This window comes from Aedes aegypti, chromosome 3 (genome assembly GCF_002204515.2).
Source record: "Aedes aegypti strain LVP_AGWG chromosome 3, AaegL5.0 Primary Assembly, whole genome shotgun sequence".
Taxonomy (NCBI): domain Eukaryota; kingdom Metazoa; phylum Arthropoda; class Insecta; order Diptera; family Culicidae; genus Aedes; species Aedes aegypti.
Genome location: NC_035109.1, coordinates 56,435,824 through 56,454,377, shown reverse-complemented (window position 1 = coordinate 56,454,377; position 18,554 = coordinate 56,435,824). Strand labels below are relative to the sequence as shown.

At 45.3% G+C, this 18,554-nt stretch overlaps 1 long non-coding RNA gene across 1 annotated transcript; it reads right to left on the bottom strand.

Moving 5' to 3' along the window:
• Positions 1 to 17,898: 17,898 nt before the first annotated feature.
• Positions 17,899 to 18,192, bottom strand: LOC110678461. The gene is made up of 3 exons (XR_002501637.1): positions 18,121 to 18,192; positions 17,994 to 18,059; positions 17,899 to 17,938 (listed from the first exon to the last, which is right to left on the bottom strand). It is a non-coding gene; the product is annotated as an uncharacterized LOC110678461 (long non-coding RNA).
• Positions 18,193 to 18,554: the final 362 nt, after the last annotated feature.

Below are 18,554 nucleotides of genomic sequence, written 5' to 3'. Positions count from 1 at the left end.
GACGCATAAATACAGATATTTGAACAGTTTTGTAAATGAAACCACACAAGAGGGTCCATAATACGCAATTCCAGGTGGGTCCATAATAGGCTCGTCGGCAGCGAGCCGGATTACATGGGAATCAAATGGAGGGTCCATAATACGCAACGTCAAATTTGTAAACAATCCTATTATGGACCCCGGGAGGGTCCATAATAGGCATTCGGACAACAGTTTTTCAAATGCATATTTCGCTGGAAAAATCGAATGATTTTGTATGTTTCATAGACGTACTATGAAGTAAAGACATTGAATTTGTTGTTAGACTCCTCAAAACGTATATGCGTCTGAGATATCATTGCGGAAAAGCGTCTAGAATGAATTTCAGCTACTAATGGGTCCATTACTAGCATTGAAACCCTATCTAGTGATGGTTAAACTGCACCCAAAACTCTCCGTCGTCAACAACGTACGGTACCGACAGCCGCCTCGGTACGACCTTGAGCGGCTCGAGCAACCGGATGTCGCAGTGGCATACGCGCAGCACCTCTAGGCTGCATTACCGGAAGAGGGTGAGCTGGATGAAGCCCCTCTTGAGGACTGCTGGAGAACAGTGAAGGCAGCCATCAACAATGCAGCTGAGAGCAACCCCAGACAACCAGAAATCGCAAAAAAATTCACATTGTAATTCGTTTAATCATACAGATTACATCAAACCCGCAAAACACCGTGGATAAAATCGTCAGATTGATGAGTTTCTTCGCATAAAACGCCTTTTTTCTGAGTTCATTTATACATTTTGTTTCGTCTCGTACACTCGTACAAAGTAAGTCGCATCAATCCGTAGCAGCTGTCAAATCCATATTTGTTATCATAAGTTACGTCGCATAGGATTACAGGTTAGTTCGGTTGAATATTTATACACTCGCGTTGTATGTTATTATTCATCACATAATATATGCACGTATATCGCCTCCACTTTTGTACGTAGAAGGCCTTTTCGCGACATCTTATAAGTGAAATTTTGCACATATAAAGCCTCCAGATGATTTCGTTATACGTACATTTTGGTTGTCTGGGACGTCGGGTACGTGGGACGGAGTCGACGGAACGATTGGTGCGACGAGGAATGTAGGCAGAGTCTGGAGGAGAAGAACGCAGCGCGGGAGGTCATGCTGCAACAAGGGACCCGACAGAACGTGGAACGTTATGGACGGAAACGGCCGTTACTTTCCGGAGAACAAACGCTGCCTGGAGCAGACGGAGTGAGAGGTGATGGAACAGCTGTGCCAGTCTCAAGAAACACGCAAGTTCTATCAGAAGCTCAACGCATCCCGCAACGGCTTCGTGCCGCGAGCCGAGATATGCAGGGGAGCATTCTGACGGACGAACGTGAGGTGATCGAAAGGTGGAAGCAGCACTTCAACGAACATCTGAATGGTGCTGAGTGCATAGGCAATGAAGGTCGGGACAACGGAGGAAATGCCTTCGTCGGTACTGCGGAGGATGGAAACCAACCAACCTCCCCTTTGAGGATGGTTAAGGAAGCCATTCACCAGCTCAAGAACAATAAAGCTGCTGGTAAGGATGGTATCGGAGTTGAACTCATAAAGATGGGCCCGGAGAGGCTGGCCGACGAGTCGAGGTGGACGACGAGTTCGTCTACCTTGGATCCTTGCTGACGGCTGACAATAACGTTAGGCGTGAAATACGGTGGCGCATCATCAGTGACTACTATAGCCGCCACAAGCAGATGATATGATATAACTGATATAACTGATGGATAACATCTCAACTTGAGATTCTCAAGTCTCGTACTGTGAACGAAGCTTTGCCAAATCTTGCCGCATAGTTATCTTATCTTTAATATTGCAGTTGATTAAAAATTACTAAAAATTGTACTGTAGAATAGCTTCGAAAATGAACAAATAACACATGATTATATACTAAAATGAGATGAAATGTTTAATCAATGCGGTATATAACTAGCGGTGTTAATAATTATACCATGATCTATAATTTAAGATTTTCAAATTTAAATTCTGACCACAAATTCGTTCTACTTACTCCTCTGTGCAAGCGAGCGAACGAACGACCGAACCAAAAATCTGGCAGCTGTCACTCTCGCTCCGTATACTGTATGCAGTCTGGCATCAGTTTTTGGCTCCTGCCGCAGTGTGGTGGCTTTAAAACTGGTGACTGGCACTAGCAACCAAAGTTCCGCCAAAAACCGCAGCCAAAATACTAACATCAACACAAAATCCGGCAACCGATGCCGTCAACAGCATCGTCGTCATCTTCGTCCACGGTCGCCATATTCGCCGAGCCATTATCGACTGTTTCCAGAAACTTGAAACCTTCACCGAGCCAACCGGTCGCTACTTCATGCGAGTGCGGGATCCACAAATTAATAGTGGTTTTCATCTGATGTGCACACATCCACTTTTGGTTGTTTAAATTATCCTGCAGAAGGCGTTCGACGGCAAAAGAAGCCGCCAAAACACGTGCAGAGCAGCAGCATTCCCGTGGAATATTCCAAATTAAGCTATGTGCGAGCGGCACATCCGGTAAAATATTTGCGGTGTCTAATAAACTTCTACTGCACTGGAAACACAAACAGCACCGGGGAAAAGTACCGCCCGCAACGCCTGCCATCTGATTTGCTTCGACTTTTCGGGAAGATGGGTGCAAGCGATATTCCGGGAAGTGACAACCTGATGCTGAAGCATGAGCGTAGTCAGAGGGGTCAGGGGGCTGCGAAACAGTGAGTCGACAATCGTGAAGGAGCGTCCAACGTAGCTCTGGTCCTCACACTTCCACAGATCGAACGATGACAAAACAGCCAGTTAAGGATTGCTCATATCTAATAATATTCGACTGGGTTTTTGGTATTAAAGAATTCGTCTTATAAAGGGCTCACGAATTTATTTTCTTGGCTCCAACGTTTCGATCCCAATTTGGATCTTCTTCAGGGATCTATTTTATTTGGACGAAAGACAAAATCGAATTCGGATTCATGGTGATCGGGAAAGAGAAACTGAATCTATCCAAAACTTTCGTGCAAGAAGCAAAAAAAACGCGAAGCACTAAATAAGAACAAACTCCAAATGACGTCTTATCGCGATGAATGGCAGAATACGATACGTCACAGAAGCTCTACACCCAGATGTTGACGAAACCACATTGCTTCGTTATGGATGAAACGTATGTAAAAACAGACTACCAAGAGCTTCCGGAGCTCCAGTTTTTCGCTGCTCATTTCATTCATTTATTTAGTTAACATCTACACAGATAACACTGAATCAACAATTTCACGCCACAATACTCGGTTAGTGGCCGCATCTCTCCATCCTCGGTTCTGCCTCACGCTCGCCAAATCGATACGCACTTGATCCGCCCACCTAGCTCGCTGCGCTCCACGCCTTCTTGTACCAACCGGATCCGAAGCGAACACCATCTTTGCAGGGTTGCTGTCCGGCATTCTTGCAACATGCCCTGCCCATCGTATCCTTCCAGCTTTGGCCACCTTCTGGATACTGGGTTCGCCGTAGAGTTGGGCGAGCTCGTGGTTCATCCTTCGCCGCCACACACCGTTCTCCTGCACACCGCCGAAGATCGTCCTAAGCACCCGACGTTCGAAGACTCCAAGTGCTTGCAGGTCCTCCTCGAGCATCGTCCACGTTTCATGCCCGTAGAGGACTACCGGCCTAATGAGCGTTTTGTACATGGTACATTTGGTGCGGGCGTGAATCTTTTTTGACCGCAGCTTCTTCTGGAGGCCATAGTAGGCCCGACTTCCACTGATGATGCGCCTCCGTATTTCACGGCTAACGTTATTGTTATAGGGGCCCAGATAGCCGTAGCGGTAAACGCGCAGCTATTCAGCATGATCATGCTGAGGGTCGTGGGTTCGAATCCCACTGGTCGAGGATCTTTTCGTAAAGGAAGTTTTCTCGATTCCCAGGGCATAGAGTATCTTCGTACCTGCCACACGATATACACATGCAAAAATGGTCAATCGGCAAAGAAAGCTCTCAGTTAATAACTGTGGAAGTGCTCATAAGAACACTAATCTGAGAAGCAGGCTTTGTCCCAGTTGGGACGTAACGCAACAAAGAAGAAGAAGAAGTTATTGTCAGCCGTCAGCAAGGATCCAAGGTAGACGAACTTGTCGACCACCTCGAACGTATCCCCGTCTATCGTAACACTGCTACCTAGGCGAGCCCTGTCGCGCTCGGCCCCACCAGCTAGCATGTACTTTGTCTTGGCCGCATTCACCACCAGTCCAACTTTTGCTGCCTAGCGTTTCAGGCGGGTGTACAGGTCTGCCACCTTTTCAAATGTTCGGCCGACGATGTCCATATCATCCGCGAAGCAAACAAATTGACTGGATCTCGTAAAAATCGTACCCCGGCTGTTAAGCCCGGCTCTCCGCATAACACCTTCTAGCGCAATATTGAACAACAGGCACGAAAGTCCATCACCTTGTCGTAGTCCCCGGTGGATCCAAACGAACTGGAGTGTTCGCCTGAAACCTTCACACAATTTTGCACACCTTCCATCGTCGCTCTTATCAGTCTCGTGAGCTTCCGGAGAAAGCTGTTCTCGTCCATGATTTTCCATCGCTCTACGCGGTCGATACTGTCGTATGCCGCCTTGAAATCGATGAAAAGGTGATGCGTTGGGACCTGGTATTCACGACATTTTTGGAGGATTTGCCGTATAGTAAAGATCTGGTCCGTTGTCGATCGGCCGTCAACGAAGCCGGCTTGATAACTTCCCACGAACTCGTTTACTACGGGTGACAAACGACGGAAGATGATCTGGGATAGTACTTTGTAGGCCACATTTAGAATGGTGATCGCTCGAAAGTTCTCACAGTCTAACTTGTCACCTTTCTTGTAGATGGGGCAGATTACCCCTTCCTTCCACTCCTCTGGTAGCTGTTCTGTTTCCCAGATTGTGCCTATCAGCCGGTGCAGACAAATGGCCAGCCTTTCCGGACCCATCTTTATGAGTTCAGCTCCGATACCATCCTTACCAGCAGCTTTATTGTTCTTGAGCTGGTGAACGGCATGCTTAACCTCCCTCAAAGTGGGGGCTGGTTGGTTTCCATCTTCCGCAGTACTGACGAAGGCATTTCCTCCGTTGTCCCGTCCTTCATTGCCTGTGCTCTCAGCACCATTCAGGTGCTCGTCGAAGTGCTGCTTCCACCTTTCGATCACCTCACGCTCCGTCAGAATGCTCCCATCCTTATCCCTGCACATCTCGGCTCGCGGCACGAAGCCGTTGCGGGATGCGTTGAGCTTCTGATAGAACCTACGCGTTTCCTGAGACCGCCACAGCTGTTCCATCTCCTCGCACTCCGTCTCCTCCAGGCGGCGTTTTTTCTCCCGAAAGAGGCGGGTCTGCTGTTGCCGTTTCCGTTTATAGCGTTCCACGTTCTGCCGGGTCCCTTGCTGCAGCATGACCGTCCGCGCTGCATTCTTCTCCTCCAAAACCTCCTGGCACTCCTCGTCGAACCAATCGTTCCGTCGACTCCGTCCCACGTACCCGACGTTGCTCTCAGCTGCATCGTTGATGGCTGCTTTTACTGTTCTCCAGCAGTCCTCAAGAGGGGCTTCGTCCAGTTCACCCTCTTCCGGTAATGCAGCCTCGAGTTGCTGCGCGTATGCCGCTGCGACATCCGGTTGCTTGAGCCGCTCTAGGTCATACCGGGGCGGCCGTCGGTACCGTACGTTGTTAACGACGGAGAGTTTTGGGCGCAGTTTGACCATCACCAGATAGTGGTCAGAGTCGATGTTAGCGCCACGATAGGTCCTGACGTCGATAATGTCGGAGAAGTGCCGACCATCAATCAGAACGTGGTCGATTTGCGATTCTGTCTGCTGTGGTGATCTCCAGGTGTATCGGTACGGAAGGCTGTGCTGGAAGTAGGTGCTATGAATGGCCATATTCTTGGAGGCGGCAAAATCAATTAGTCGTAGGCCGTTTTCGTTCGTCAGCCGGTGGGCGCTGAACTTTCCAATCGTCGGTCTGAATTCCTCCTCCTGGCCAACCTGAGCGTTTAGATCTCCTATGATGATTTTGACGTCGTGGCTTGGGCAACTGTCGTACTCGCGTTCAAGCTGCGCGTAAAAAGCGTCTTTATCATCATCAGTGCTTCCGGAGTGAGGGCTGTGCACGTTTATTATGCTGAAGTTGAAGAACCGGCCTTTGATCCTCAACTTGCACATTCTCTCATTGATCGGCCACCACCCGATCACGCGCCTCTGCATATCACCCATCACTATAAAAGCTGTTCCCAGCTCATGTGTATTGCCGCAGCTCTGGTAGATGGTATGGTTACCTCTAAACGTTCGCACCATTGATCCCTTCCAACACACTTCCTGCAACGCTACGATGCCGAATCCACGGTCCTTCAGCACGTCGGCAAGTATGCGTGTGCTCCCGATGAAGTTGAGAGATTTACAGTTCAACGTACCGAGCTTCCAATCGCTAGTCCCTTTATGTCGCTGTGGTCTTCGCCGATTGTCCCGGTTCGTATTCTCTCGTTGATTATTCGTTGCTTGATTTTTTTTACGGCTGGCTTGCAGGGCCTGACACCAACCCCCTAGATTTCCGGAGGACCATTTCCCCTAAATGTTCGGAGGACCATAGTGCGCAGTTTAGCTTAAAGTCCTTCTCTGACACTCGGACGATGATCAGCCGCCCCTGAAATGGGGAACAGACGCTGTTGTGAGCCGCTCCTAACATGGAGTACAGACGCTCAAGGTTTGCAGAAGCAAACTGCTCATCATAATTTTGATATCTTTGAGGACGTTAGAAGGTAGAAGATTTAAAACATTGACAAAAAAATGTATGATTTGGCAAGCAATTTGCTCGTGTGGAAAACGGAGCATCCCATTCGTGACAACTGGAACTGGATGCTTCCAAAAGCGTCTACTTCCTCTTCTGAGGTCACATAATGGTTCTATGATTTTCTGGCCGGGTTTGGCATCGTGCCGTAACTGGAATGAGGTTTCGGAGTGGTACAAGGCAAAGGAGGTCAATATTGTGCCAAAGCCTCTGAACCGGTGCGTTTGGGAACTGCGGCTAATTGAAAAGTACTACGCGGTCAATACTATAATATGCAAAAAAAAATACCATCATGAAGCAAGCACTTTGGAAGCATCCTGAGGAAGTGAAATCGGAGGAAGATAGTATTATGAGGAAGATTATATTATGAAGAAAAAATAGATTGCCACGCAAAAAAAAGTTGGTCGTGTGTTGTACAGGCCATTATGGGTAGTGTGATGAGAAAAGTTCATACATTTGGATAATAAATTGAAATTGAATAAATCAAACATGGGGAAATATTCATAACATGTTTTGTTTTACTCCTTAGAAGTTTGAAGACGATTGGTTGAACGTGTAAATTTTTCCAAATATACACCATTTAAAAGCTCGAGTTTTTGAAATTGGCAATTGATGCGTTTAAATATCAGCGTCTGTCAGCAGATGGTACAGTAGTACACTACCATCAGAAGCTCGACGAGCGGTTCAGTTAAATAAACTAGGAGATCAACCTCAGCGATCTGAGGGAATTATTGCACGGAGAGCACAGTAACGTAGAAAGTTATAACTTCCGTTCAATCAACGAAGGAAGGTCTAGAACGGTTGGTTCAACGAAGAGTGCCAGAAAATGACGGACGATAGAAACGTGGCCTGAAGCTGAATGTTGGTGTAGGGTACCCGCCACAGAAAAGCGCGGTACATGGAAGCATGGGTAGCTGGAAAACGGATCTTTTGCAGAAACAAAAGAGAGCACGAAGAGGCAGTAATTGCCATGTTTCTCAACAGGGGGTCCGCGGACCCCCGACCATGTGAAAAGCTCGCTGAAACGAGCACCTTCCAGCGAGCCGTTTTCTCGTGGTTACCAAGGTTGAGAAACCGTGGCTTAGGCGCAAGAAGCCATGGAACAGAACGACATGCGACGGTTCAATGGTATGCGGAGAATAGCAATGCCGTCGCCCACCATGTGCAAAGACCGCGAAGCCAACTTGCTGACGGAATGCACATTGGTGACCGTCAAGTGAACATTTTTAATCTCGAGACACTGTTGAACGGAGATACCGGAAACTGGTGAATCTGGTAGTCAAATTTGAATCGATGGCGATGGACATCCTGTGGAACCTCCAACGTCAGCTTTTAATCAGCTGAAAAACATGCTCGTTGCTGTTTAACATTGCGTTCGAAGGTGCCATCAGGAGAGTCAGTGTGCAGAGATGTAATACCATTATTACACGATCTCATGACTGTTTTACTTTGCGGATGATATCGACATCTTCGGGATTGACCGTTGGCCAGTGGAAGTCAACCAGTGCCTTTCAAGAGGAGAACAACGAGGATTGGACTCAAGATCAACACCACTAAGTCAAAGTTACTCATAATTGGTGGTCAACGTGAGTCCGGACGTGTTAGTGGTAGCGAAATGTTGCTAGGTGGTGAAACATTTGGAGTGGTAGAAGAATTAGCTTATCTTGGAGCACTAGTGACGAGCTATAATGAGTAACGCGCGAGGTTAAAGACGTACTACTCTACGCTACGAATCGGACTTTCTACGGGCTCCGTTACCAGCAGAAGTCCCGTAGCCTGCAAACGAATACAAAACTCGTCTCATACAAGACACAGATTCTTCCTGACACTGACTTAGAGTGGCTAAGCAATCAGATATCGCAACTGCATACGCGCAGCACCTTTAGGCTGCATTACCAAAAGAGGGTGAAGCCCCTTTCGAGGACTACTCAGATACCGTGAAAGCATCGTCGGGTACTTGGGATGGAATTGACGGAACGATTGGTTCGACGAGGATGGACCCGACAGAACGTGGAACGTTATAGACGGAAGTGCAAGGATAAGAAAAGGAGCATCTCGAAAGACGAATATGAGTTGATCGAAAGGAGCAACCAACACTTCGACAGACACCTGAATGACGCCTTCGTGTGAACTGCGGACAATAGCTCCACTCTAAGTAAGGTTAAAGGTGTCATTCCCCTGCTCAAGAACAATATAGCTGCTGGTAAGGATTGTAACAGATCTGAACTCATAAAAATGAGCTCGGAAAGGCTTACTTGTCTGGCTGATAGGCATAAACTGAGAAAAAAGAACAGCTACCGGAGGAGTGAAAGGAAGGGATTATATGCCCCATCTATATGAAAGGTGACAAGTTATATTGTGAGAACTTCCGAGCGATCACCATACTAAATGTGACCTACAAAGTATTATCCCAGATGTCACCTGTAGTCAGGGATTGAATCCAGAGAAAATTGAGAGAATCTCTCACGTATCGCTCTCTGTAACTATCATAACATGCTGCACATTATGAGAGACTGTTTATCGTATACTGCTACAACTTTGATCAGATTGGGGGGATAGTAGTGCATGATAAAACTCCTCTAAACATACTCCAAGCCTGGGGGACACTATTGCTATTGGAAGTTCGTGGATTGTTTATCGTGCCAGTAAAGAAAAACACCTATCCCCAACGGTAAACAAGCGAGAAAAATAGATTTTATCATCGCCCTCTCTTTGGGGCTCTCGCTCGCTGCATCCATTTATCAGACTTGTTACACCTTGCGATACAATGACGATCGAGGACCGCAACAGATGGGATGTTTTTCTTTGTTTGCTTTGATCGTGCTTCATACTCAAATGAGAGCAAATTCTACAATGCTTGCCTGTAGTAAAGGAGTTCGTGAGAAGTTGTCAAGCCGGCTTCGTTGACGGCCAACCGACAACGGAATAGATTTTTATTGTACGGCAAATCCTCCAAAAATGTCGTGAATACGCATCACTCTATCATCGATTGCATATTAAAGTATTGACCGCGTAGAGCTATGAAAAATAAGAGCCCAGATAGCCGTAGCGGTAAACGCGCAGCTATTCAGCAAGACCAAGCTGAGGGTCGTGGGTTCGAATCCCACCGGTCGAGGATCTTTTCGGGTTGGAAATGTTCTCGACTTCCCAGGGCATAGAATACCATCGTACCTGCAACACGATATACGCATGAAAAAATGGTCATTGGCAAAGTAAGCTCTCAGTTAATAACTGTGGAAGTGCTCATAAGAACACTAAGCTGAGAAGCAGGCTCTGTCTCATTGGGGACGTAACGCCAGAAAAAAGAAGAAGCTATGAAGAATCCATGGGCTCCAGGAGAAAAAACGCTCCACTTCCACTTCCGCAAACGTGAACGATGCGCGTGGAGGACCTGCGAGCACTTGGAGTTTTCGGAAGGCAAACTTAGAGCGTCTGTACTCCATGTTAGGAGCAGCTCACAACAGCGTCTGTTCCCCATGTCAGGGACGGCTGATCATCGTCCGAGTGCCAGAGAAGGACTTTAAGCTAAACTGCGCACTATGGTCCTCCGAACATTTACGGGGAATGGTCCTTCGGAAATCTAGAGGGTTGGTTTCAGCCCCTGCAAGCCAGCCGTAAAAAAACATCAAGCAACGAATAATCAACGAGAGAATACGAGCCGGGACAATCGGCGAAGACCACAGCGACGTAAAGGAACTTGCGATTGGAAGCTCGGTACGTGGAACTGCAAATCTCTTAACTTCATCGGGAGCCGACGCACAGTGCTTCGAACGTATGGCACTTGGGGACAAAAGTCATAACGGGATGTTTTATGCGATTTTGCCCTACGATGTTGAGGAGGATCTCGTTATGCACAAAAAAAAACTCATTATTGGCATAAATCACATATTACATCAGTAATGGCATGAGTGACTTATAAGTCAAATTTTACATTTACACCATAGAACAGTGCTCGCTTGGAAGAAATGTTCAAAATAAAAATGCATGAAAAAGTACTTGAGTCGTTTGCATGAACGATGTATGTGACATGCGTAACAATAAAAAGAAAATTGAAATGTCGTTTGACCAGAGGGTTTTATTTTTTTTTTATTTCGATCATTTTCAACGGAACGTCGCAATGGTTCCGGTCAGCAAACTTTCATCCGATTTTCCTGCTTCCGAAAATGTTTGTTTGTACATGCTGTGTCCTGAACATCCATCGAAGCCCCACTTGCAAACCAGTTTTACAGTAGTAGAAGCTTCCAACGAGATATCCTTCATGATACTGGATACAGTACAATTCATGAGCTGTTGTAGATCGACTGCAGCAGCTATTTCTGATGCAGAAATCGGTTTCGGAATTATTTTTTGTTTCATTTGCTATAGCGCATAAAGGCTAGGAAGCAAGTTCGGATGCAATTCATTCAAAGTGGTTCGAAGCAAATTGTACTTTCGTTCCGACAGATCTAAATCAATGTTCAAAGCTAATGCCTGTGCTGCAGTCATGACCTGAACTTAGAGTGTCCATCCCGGGACATCCCGGGACAAAAATCCCGGGATTTGACAAATTTAGGGATTTCCCGTTTTCCGGGATTTTATGTCTGACATCCCGGGAATCCCGAGATTCCCGAAATGTACGTAAAATTTGATGAAAACCACTAAAGTTCAATGAAAAAACAATGACATTTTTCCTCACTATCAACCTTATTTGATAAAGTAGAAAAGCATAATCAAAAAGGATAATACACGAGTAATAGTTTTCATGAAAAGATCAATTTTGCAAGTAAGAAACACATATTTTTGTTTGTATAATTGCAAAGTTTTAATGCTTTTCTTTTAAACGTTAGCGGTTTTTATAAGCCTATGCTGAGATAACAAATTTGAAAGCACACCTAAAGTGCCGGAAATCGCATGTCAGTGTCATCTGTAAAAAGTAGGCATTGAGAAAGGAGATTGGAACATGTTTTGATCTCAATGAAACATTCATAATTTGGTTTTCACTCCGTTACCTTTCCAAGAAAAATATAAAGATAACCAAATAACGATTCATTTTTGTATTACACGATGCGAAAATCTGCAGTGGGACTGACATGCGTTTACTTTTCATTATGGGACAATTCGACTTGGTGTTTTTTCCTAATTTTACTGAACAAAAAGTGATTACTCGTTAGTGCAGCTGAAAGATCATTAGAAGATATAATGAAAACTGATATCAACTCAATTTTGATCAAAATGCAGATGGGACTGCCTTGCAATCCACGACAGTAAACTTCAGATAATAATTTTCAGTAATTAACTTTTAGCATGATCTACAATACCTTCAATGATATGTAATCGTTTCTTTTGTTCTAAAGATTTTATGACTTTTCAAATGTTTTAAAAGCAAATTGCTTAAAAGTTATGACTTAAGTTTTTATTATACTTCCATTCATAAGTGTTATAGAGAATTTGAAAAAATCCTTAGCAAACCCTTAATTAGTCAAGCTAAATTTTTATTTTTGTTATATTACTTCATCAAAATAAGAAAGTCTTATTTGAAATGTGATTTACTATAACTAACATATTATTTTGAAAAGTTACATTATTTGTTAATTTCATTAAAAAAATGTATTGTTAAATTTGTACTTACATTTCAAACGAAATGCAAGTTTTATTGAAAATTTGATACATCCCGGGACAAGCATAGATTTTTGTCCCGAAACCCGGGACGAGCAAAATGGCCGGGAAATGGACACTCTACCTGTACTTGATCGCTACTCGAAGAATTTGATAAATTGTCAGCGAATGCGAGCTCTTCGTTGATAAGATCTGCAACACGTCCCTTTTTAGTTTTTCTTGAACATTCATTGAACGGTTTGTGAGGCCCTATGCCAGCCTTTGCAGCCGAGCTGGAAATATCTGCATCGTCAGTTTCCTGATTGCACGGGAGCTGAACTGGTTTTGCTAACCAGTCGGAGTTTTGCTAACCAGTCGAAAATTTTGTATGATCTTCCACATTTAGCCCACTTTTGGTTTATTTTGCAACAATAAAATTTGCAAAACGTCTTTAGCTCGTTCTCAAATATCTTAGAGAAAGAATCAGTGCCATAAGAACTGTACATGAAATTCAGAACATGATTTTTTCGGTTGGGTGGAGCGGCAGAAAACTAATGCTCGAAACAATCTTTATTGATGATTGTGGCAGCATATCCTAAAAATCATAAGATGACATACAATTGGCAAACATATGCAGCTTGAACCACTTTCAGAATTTAAAGTGGATTTCAGAAAGGTACTTTGAGGTACTTTTTTGTATGGGCAAAAAGAAGATAAGTGTTTTAATTTTCTTCTGTATCAAAAAGCATGTAGCTCAGAAGCACCTTTTTCAACAATTGTTAAAATATATCACAGAAAATTGAATGGAATGACTCCTACTTACTCGTTTCAATACGGTCCATAACGATTTTCATTTTGAAAATATAATAAGGATGGGAATGAAGCGAATTGTAGAGGAACTGGAATGACACGAAAACAATGAATAATGTAGAACGATGAAACAACTTGTAAACACGTGGTGTTTTGGTTTGTTTCGAAAACTGCACAAACTTTCTAATATCTGTACTACACGCACAAAACATATGTTAACATCCTGACCTACTTGATTCGGTCGAATATGAAAGTTGATTTTTTGACTTTTGTTCCAAGTACGAAGCACTGTGCGACGTGCTGAAGGACAGTGGATTCGGCATCGTAGTGTTACAGGAAGTATGTTGGAAGGGAGCAATGGTGCGAACGTTTAGAGGTAACCATACCATCTACCAGAGCTGTGGCAACACACATGAGCTGGGAACAGCTTTCATAGTGATAGGTGATAAGCAGAGGCGCGTGATCGGGTGGTGGCCGATCGATGAGAAAATTTGCAAGTTGACGATCAAAGGATCAAAGGCCCTCACTCCGGAAGCACTGATAATGATAACGACGCTTTTTACGCGCAGCTCGAACGCGAGTACGACAACTGCCCAAGCCACGACATCAAAACCATCATAGGAGATCTAAACGCTCAGGTTGGCCAGGAGGAGAAATTCAGAACGACTATTGGAAAGTTCAACGCCCACCCATGGCCATTCGTAGCACCTACTTCCAGCACAGCCTTCCATACCGATACACCTGGAAATCACCAAAGTAGACTGAATCACAAATCGACCACGTTCTGATAGGTGGACGACATAATCGACGTCAGGACCTATCGTGGCGCTAACATCGACTCTGACCACTATCTATTGATGGTCAAACTGCGTCCAAAACTCTCCGTCGTTAACAACGTACAGTACTGACGGTCGCCCCGGTATGATCTAGAGCTGCTTAAGCAACCGGATGTCGTAGCTGCATACGCGCAGCACCTCGAGGCTGCAGAACCAGATGAGGGTGAGCTGAATGAAGCCCCTCTCGAGGACTGCAGGAGAACAGTGAAAGCAGCCATCAACGATGCAGCTACATGGGACGAAGCCTACGGAACGATTGGTTCGATGGAGAATGTAGACAGATTCTGGAGGAGAAGAATGCAGCGCAGGCGGTCATGCTGCAGCAAGGGACCCGGCAGAACGTGGAACGTTATAAACGGAAAGGGCAACAGCAAACCCACCTATTTCGGGAGAAAAAACGCCACCTTGAGGAGACGGAGTGCGAGGAGATGGAACAGCTGTGCCGGTTTCAAGAAACGCGTAAGTTCTATCAGGAGCTGAACGCATCCCGCAACGGCTTTGTGCCGCGAGCCAAGGTGTGCAGGGATAAGGATGGGAGCATTTTGACGGACAAGCGTGAGGTGATCGAAAGGTGGAAGGATGAGACAACTGAACAAATGCCTTCGTCAGTATTTTGGGTGATGGAAACCAACCAGCCCCCACTTTGAGGGAGGTTAAGGATGCTATTCAACAGCTCAAGAACAATAAAGCTGCTGGCAAGGATGGTATCGGAGCTGAACTCATAAAGATGGGCCCGGAGAGGCTGGCAATGTGTCTGATAGACACAATCTGGGAAATAGATCAGCTACCGGAGGAGTGGAAGGAAGGGGTAATATGCCCCATCTACAAAAAAGACGACAAGTTAGATTGTGAGAACTTTCTAGTGATCACCATTCTAAACGCGGCCTACAAAGTATTATCCCAGATCATCTTCCGTCGTCTGTCACCTGTAGTAAACGAGTTCGTGGGAAGTTAGGCGGCATCCACAAATTACGTAACGCTCTAGGGGGAGGGGGGAGTAGGCTCAAGCGTTATGGGTCATACAAAAATTTTAAATTTTTCATACAAAAAACGTTACGGAAGGGGGGGAGGGGGTCAAAAATTTCCAATGTTAGCGTTACGTAATAAATGGACGCTGCCTTATCAAGCCGGCTTCGTTGACGGCCGATCGACAACGGACCAGATCATTACTGTGAAATGTCGTCAGTACCAGGTCCCAACGCATCACCTTTTTCATCGATTTCAAGGCGGCATACGATAGTATTGACCGCGTAGAGCTATGGAAAATCATGGAAGAGAACAGCTTTCCCCGGAAGCTCACGAGACTGATAAGAGCGACGATGGAGAGTGTGCAAAATGTGTGAAGGTTTCAGGCGAACATTCCAGTTCGTTTGGATCCTGACGGGGACTACGACAAGGTGATGGACTTTCGTGCCTGTTGTTCAATATTGCGCTAGAAGGTGTTATGCGGAGAGCCTGGCTCAACAGCCGGGGTACGATTTTTACGAGATCCAGTCAATTTTTTTGCTTCGCGGATGATATGGACATTGTCGGCCGAATATTTGAAAAGGTGGCAGACCTGTACACCCGCCTGAAACGCCAGGCAGCAAAAGTTGGACTGGTGGTGAATGCGACCAAGACAAAGTACATGCTAGCTGGTAGGGTCGTGCGCGGCAGGGCTCGCCTAGGTAGCAGTGTTACGATAGACGGGGATACGTTCGAGGTGGTCGACGAGCCTACCTCGGATCCTTGTTAACCGCTGATAACAACGTTAGTCGTGAAATATGGAGGCGCATCATCAGTGGAAGTCGGTCCTATTATGGCCTCCACAAGAAGCTGCAGTCAAAAAAGATTCACACCCCTACCAAATGTACCATGTACAAAACGCCTATAAGGCCGGTAGTCCTCAACGGGCATGAGGAGGACCTGCAAACACTTGGAGTGTTCAAAGTCGGGTGCTTAGGACGATCTTCAGCGGTGTGCAGGAAAACGGTGTGTGGCGGCGAAGGATGAACCACGAGCTCTCCCAACTCTACGGCGAACCCAGTATCTAGAAGGTGGCCAAAGCTGGAAGGATACGATGGGCAGGGCATGTTGAAAGAATGCCGGACAGCAACCCTGCAAAGATGGTGTTCGCTTCGGATCCGGTTGGTACAAGAAGGCGTGGAGCGCAGCGAGCTAGGTGGGTGGATCAAGTGCACAACGATTCGGCAAGTGTGGGGCAAGCATGCACGCTAAACTTGTCACGCTCAGAAATGAGTGCCGAGTACACAAAATCAGCCTCTCTTCATGCAGCACAGATTCTGTGCAAAAGGGGCTGTACACAGTTTTGAGCAAACGGTGGTTAACAAACCGAATGAGTGAAATGCGCACAGAGGAGGAACGCTTGGAATGCGGAATTCGCTTCCATTTTTGTTTTGCTTCTGAAAACATTAAAAAAAACATTCAAATTTTCAAGTTTTCAGAGATTTTTTCATTCGAATAGCCGAAGCGGAAGCAAATGGGGAAAAAACTTCCACATTTGCGACCATCTTCCGGCTTTTTGCCTGAAAAAATCACCGAAAACTCCCCATCTTACCAACGGCCAACTGTTTGCTGCCGCGCGGCAGAGATTGACAGTTCCATTTCCATCGATCCCCGCACAGCCGAAGGCCAACACATCGGCTACACACAGCATGAGTGCGACTTACACAGAATTTTCACTCAACCAGAGAGTCCTGCATTGGTTGCCTCATTCTGTGTAGTTTTTACACATGCGCTGCGTTGAGCAGGCTTAGCGTGTGGGAAAATTCACTCGCTCACCCGAACGCTATCGATAAAATATCTGCAAAGTACCTGCTGCCACCGAATGTTCAATGACTGCCGAACGCTACTAGCGTGAGCGCAATCTCGACGAATCGTAAACGATTGAGATAAACCAAAAATGAAAAGATATACACGCTAAGCCTGCTCAACGCAGCGCATGTGTAAAAACTACACAGAATGAGGCAACCAATGCAGGACTCTCTGGCTGAGTGAAAATTCTGTGTAAGTCGCACTCATGCTGTGTGTAGCCGATGTGTTGGCCTTCGGCTGTGCGGGGATCGATGGAAATGGAACTGTCAATCTCTGCCGCGCGGCAGCAAACAGTTGGCCGTTGGTAAGATGGGGAGTTTTCGGTGATTTTTTCAGGCAAAAAGCCGGAAGATGGTCGCAAATGTGGATGTTTTTTCCCCATTTGCTTCCGCTTCGGCTATTCGAATGAAAAAATCTCTGAAAACTTGAAAATTTGAATGTTTTTTTTTAATGTTTTCAGAAGCAAAACAAAAATGGAAGCGAATTCCGCATTCCAAGCGTTCCTCCTCTGTGCGCATTTCACTCATTCGGTTTGTTAACCACCGTTTGCTCAAAACTGTGTACAGCCCCTTTTGCACAGAATCTGTGCTGCATGAAGAGAGGCTGATTTTGTGTACTCGGCACTCATTTCTGAGCGTGACAAGTTTAGCGTGTGTGGGGCAAAACTAAGGATGGAGAAATGCGACCACGAATCGAGCATTGTGGCGCGAAATTGTTGATTGTTGAAATTGTTGATTCATATAATGTTAAGAAGGTAATAATTAAATGGAATAAATTACCTTCTGTTTTTTGCACATACGAATTTTTATTATTTGTTGCGTATTTTTGAGAAATTCCTTGAGATACAAAAAGGATGCAGAGTTTAAAGAAAAAGGTGAAAAAATGACCGTCTTCCATTGAAATTCATAAATCAATACTCTAAATCACTCGCCTCCCCCTGATGGAAATTCTAGCTACATCCATATATGTTTTTGGGGTTTTCGGCTTTCAGTCTCTGGGAATCATAAACGGATTTCCGTTCTACACCTGACGTTTCGGTCACATTTATTGTGCCTTTTTCGAAGGATCTACAAATGAACAATTAGTACGAAACATAAAACATTAACATAAACACAATCTTACAGACAACGATCACTCCGTTCACTCGTTTCGTGTATGTCTTAAACATAATTGTACGTCGGACCATAACTATAACGAAACACATGATCATAAAGGTATCAGTTTGTGAAGGAGGTGTTAAGAAACTCACGTGTTTCGAGTTCCCTTCTTTTACGCTCGTTTTTAAATCTACCGGTTGAATTTTAGTTTACCTCCTACGATAATTTACTACCGTCACTTTCGCGCCAGATATCAATTTCATGTGTGTGTCGTTATAGCTATAATACTATTGTGTGTTATCTCTTTCTGTTGTTCTACGTGTTGTGTGTTGTATCGTTTTGGTAGTGTGTAACACACCAGCGTACGTGCCGCTCAAGTTATCGGTATCGGTACGCTTGTTGACAGTGTGTGGTGTGTTCAAGATGTGGCATGACTCTAGTATGGCTAAATTTTGCTTCTTGCTAGTGGAATCCAATACTTGTACCCTGTCTAGTAGAAATTGGTGGTTGTTGGTGATGCAATGATCCAGTAGTGCTGTTCTCTCCCGTAGCCTTTCCATCTCGTAGTCCGTCGCGTCCTTCCCTG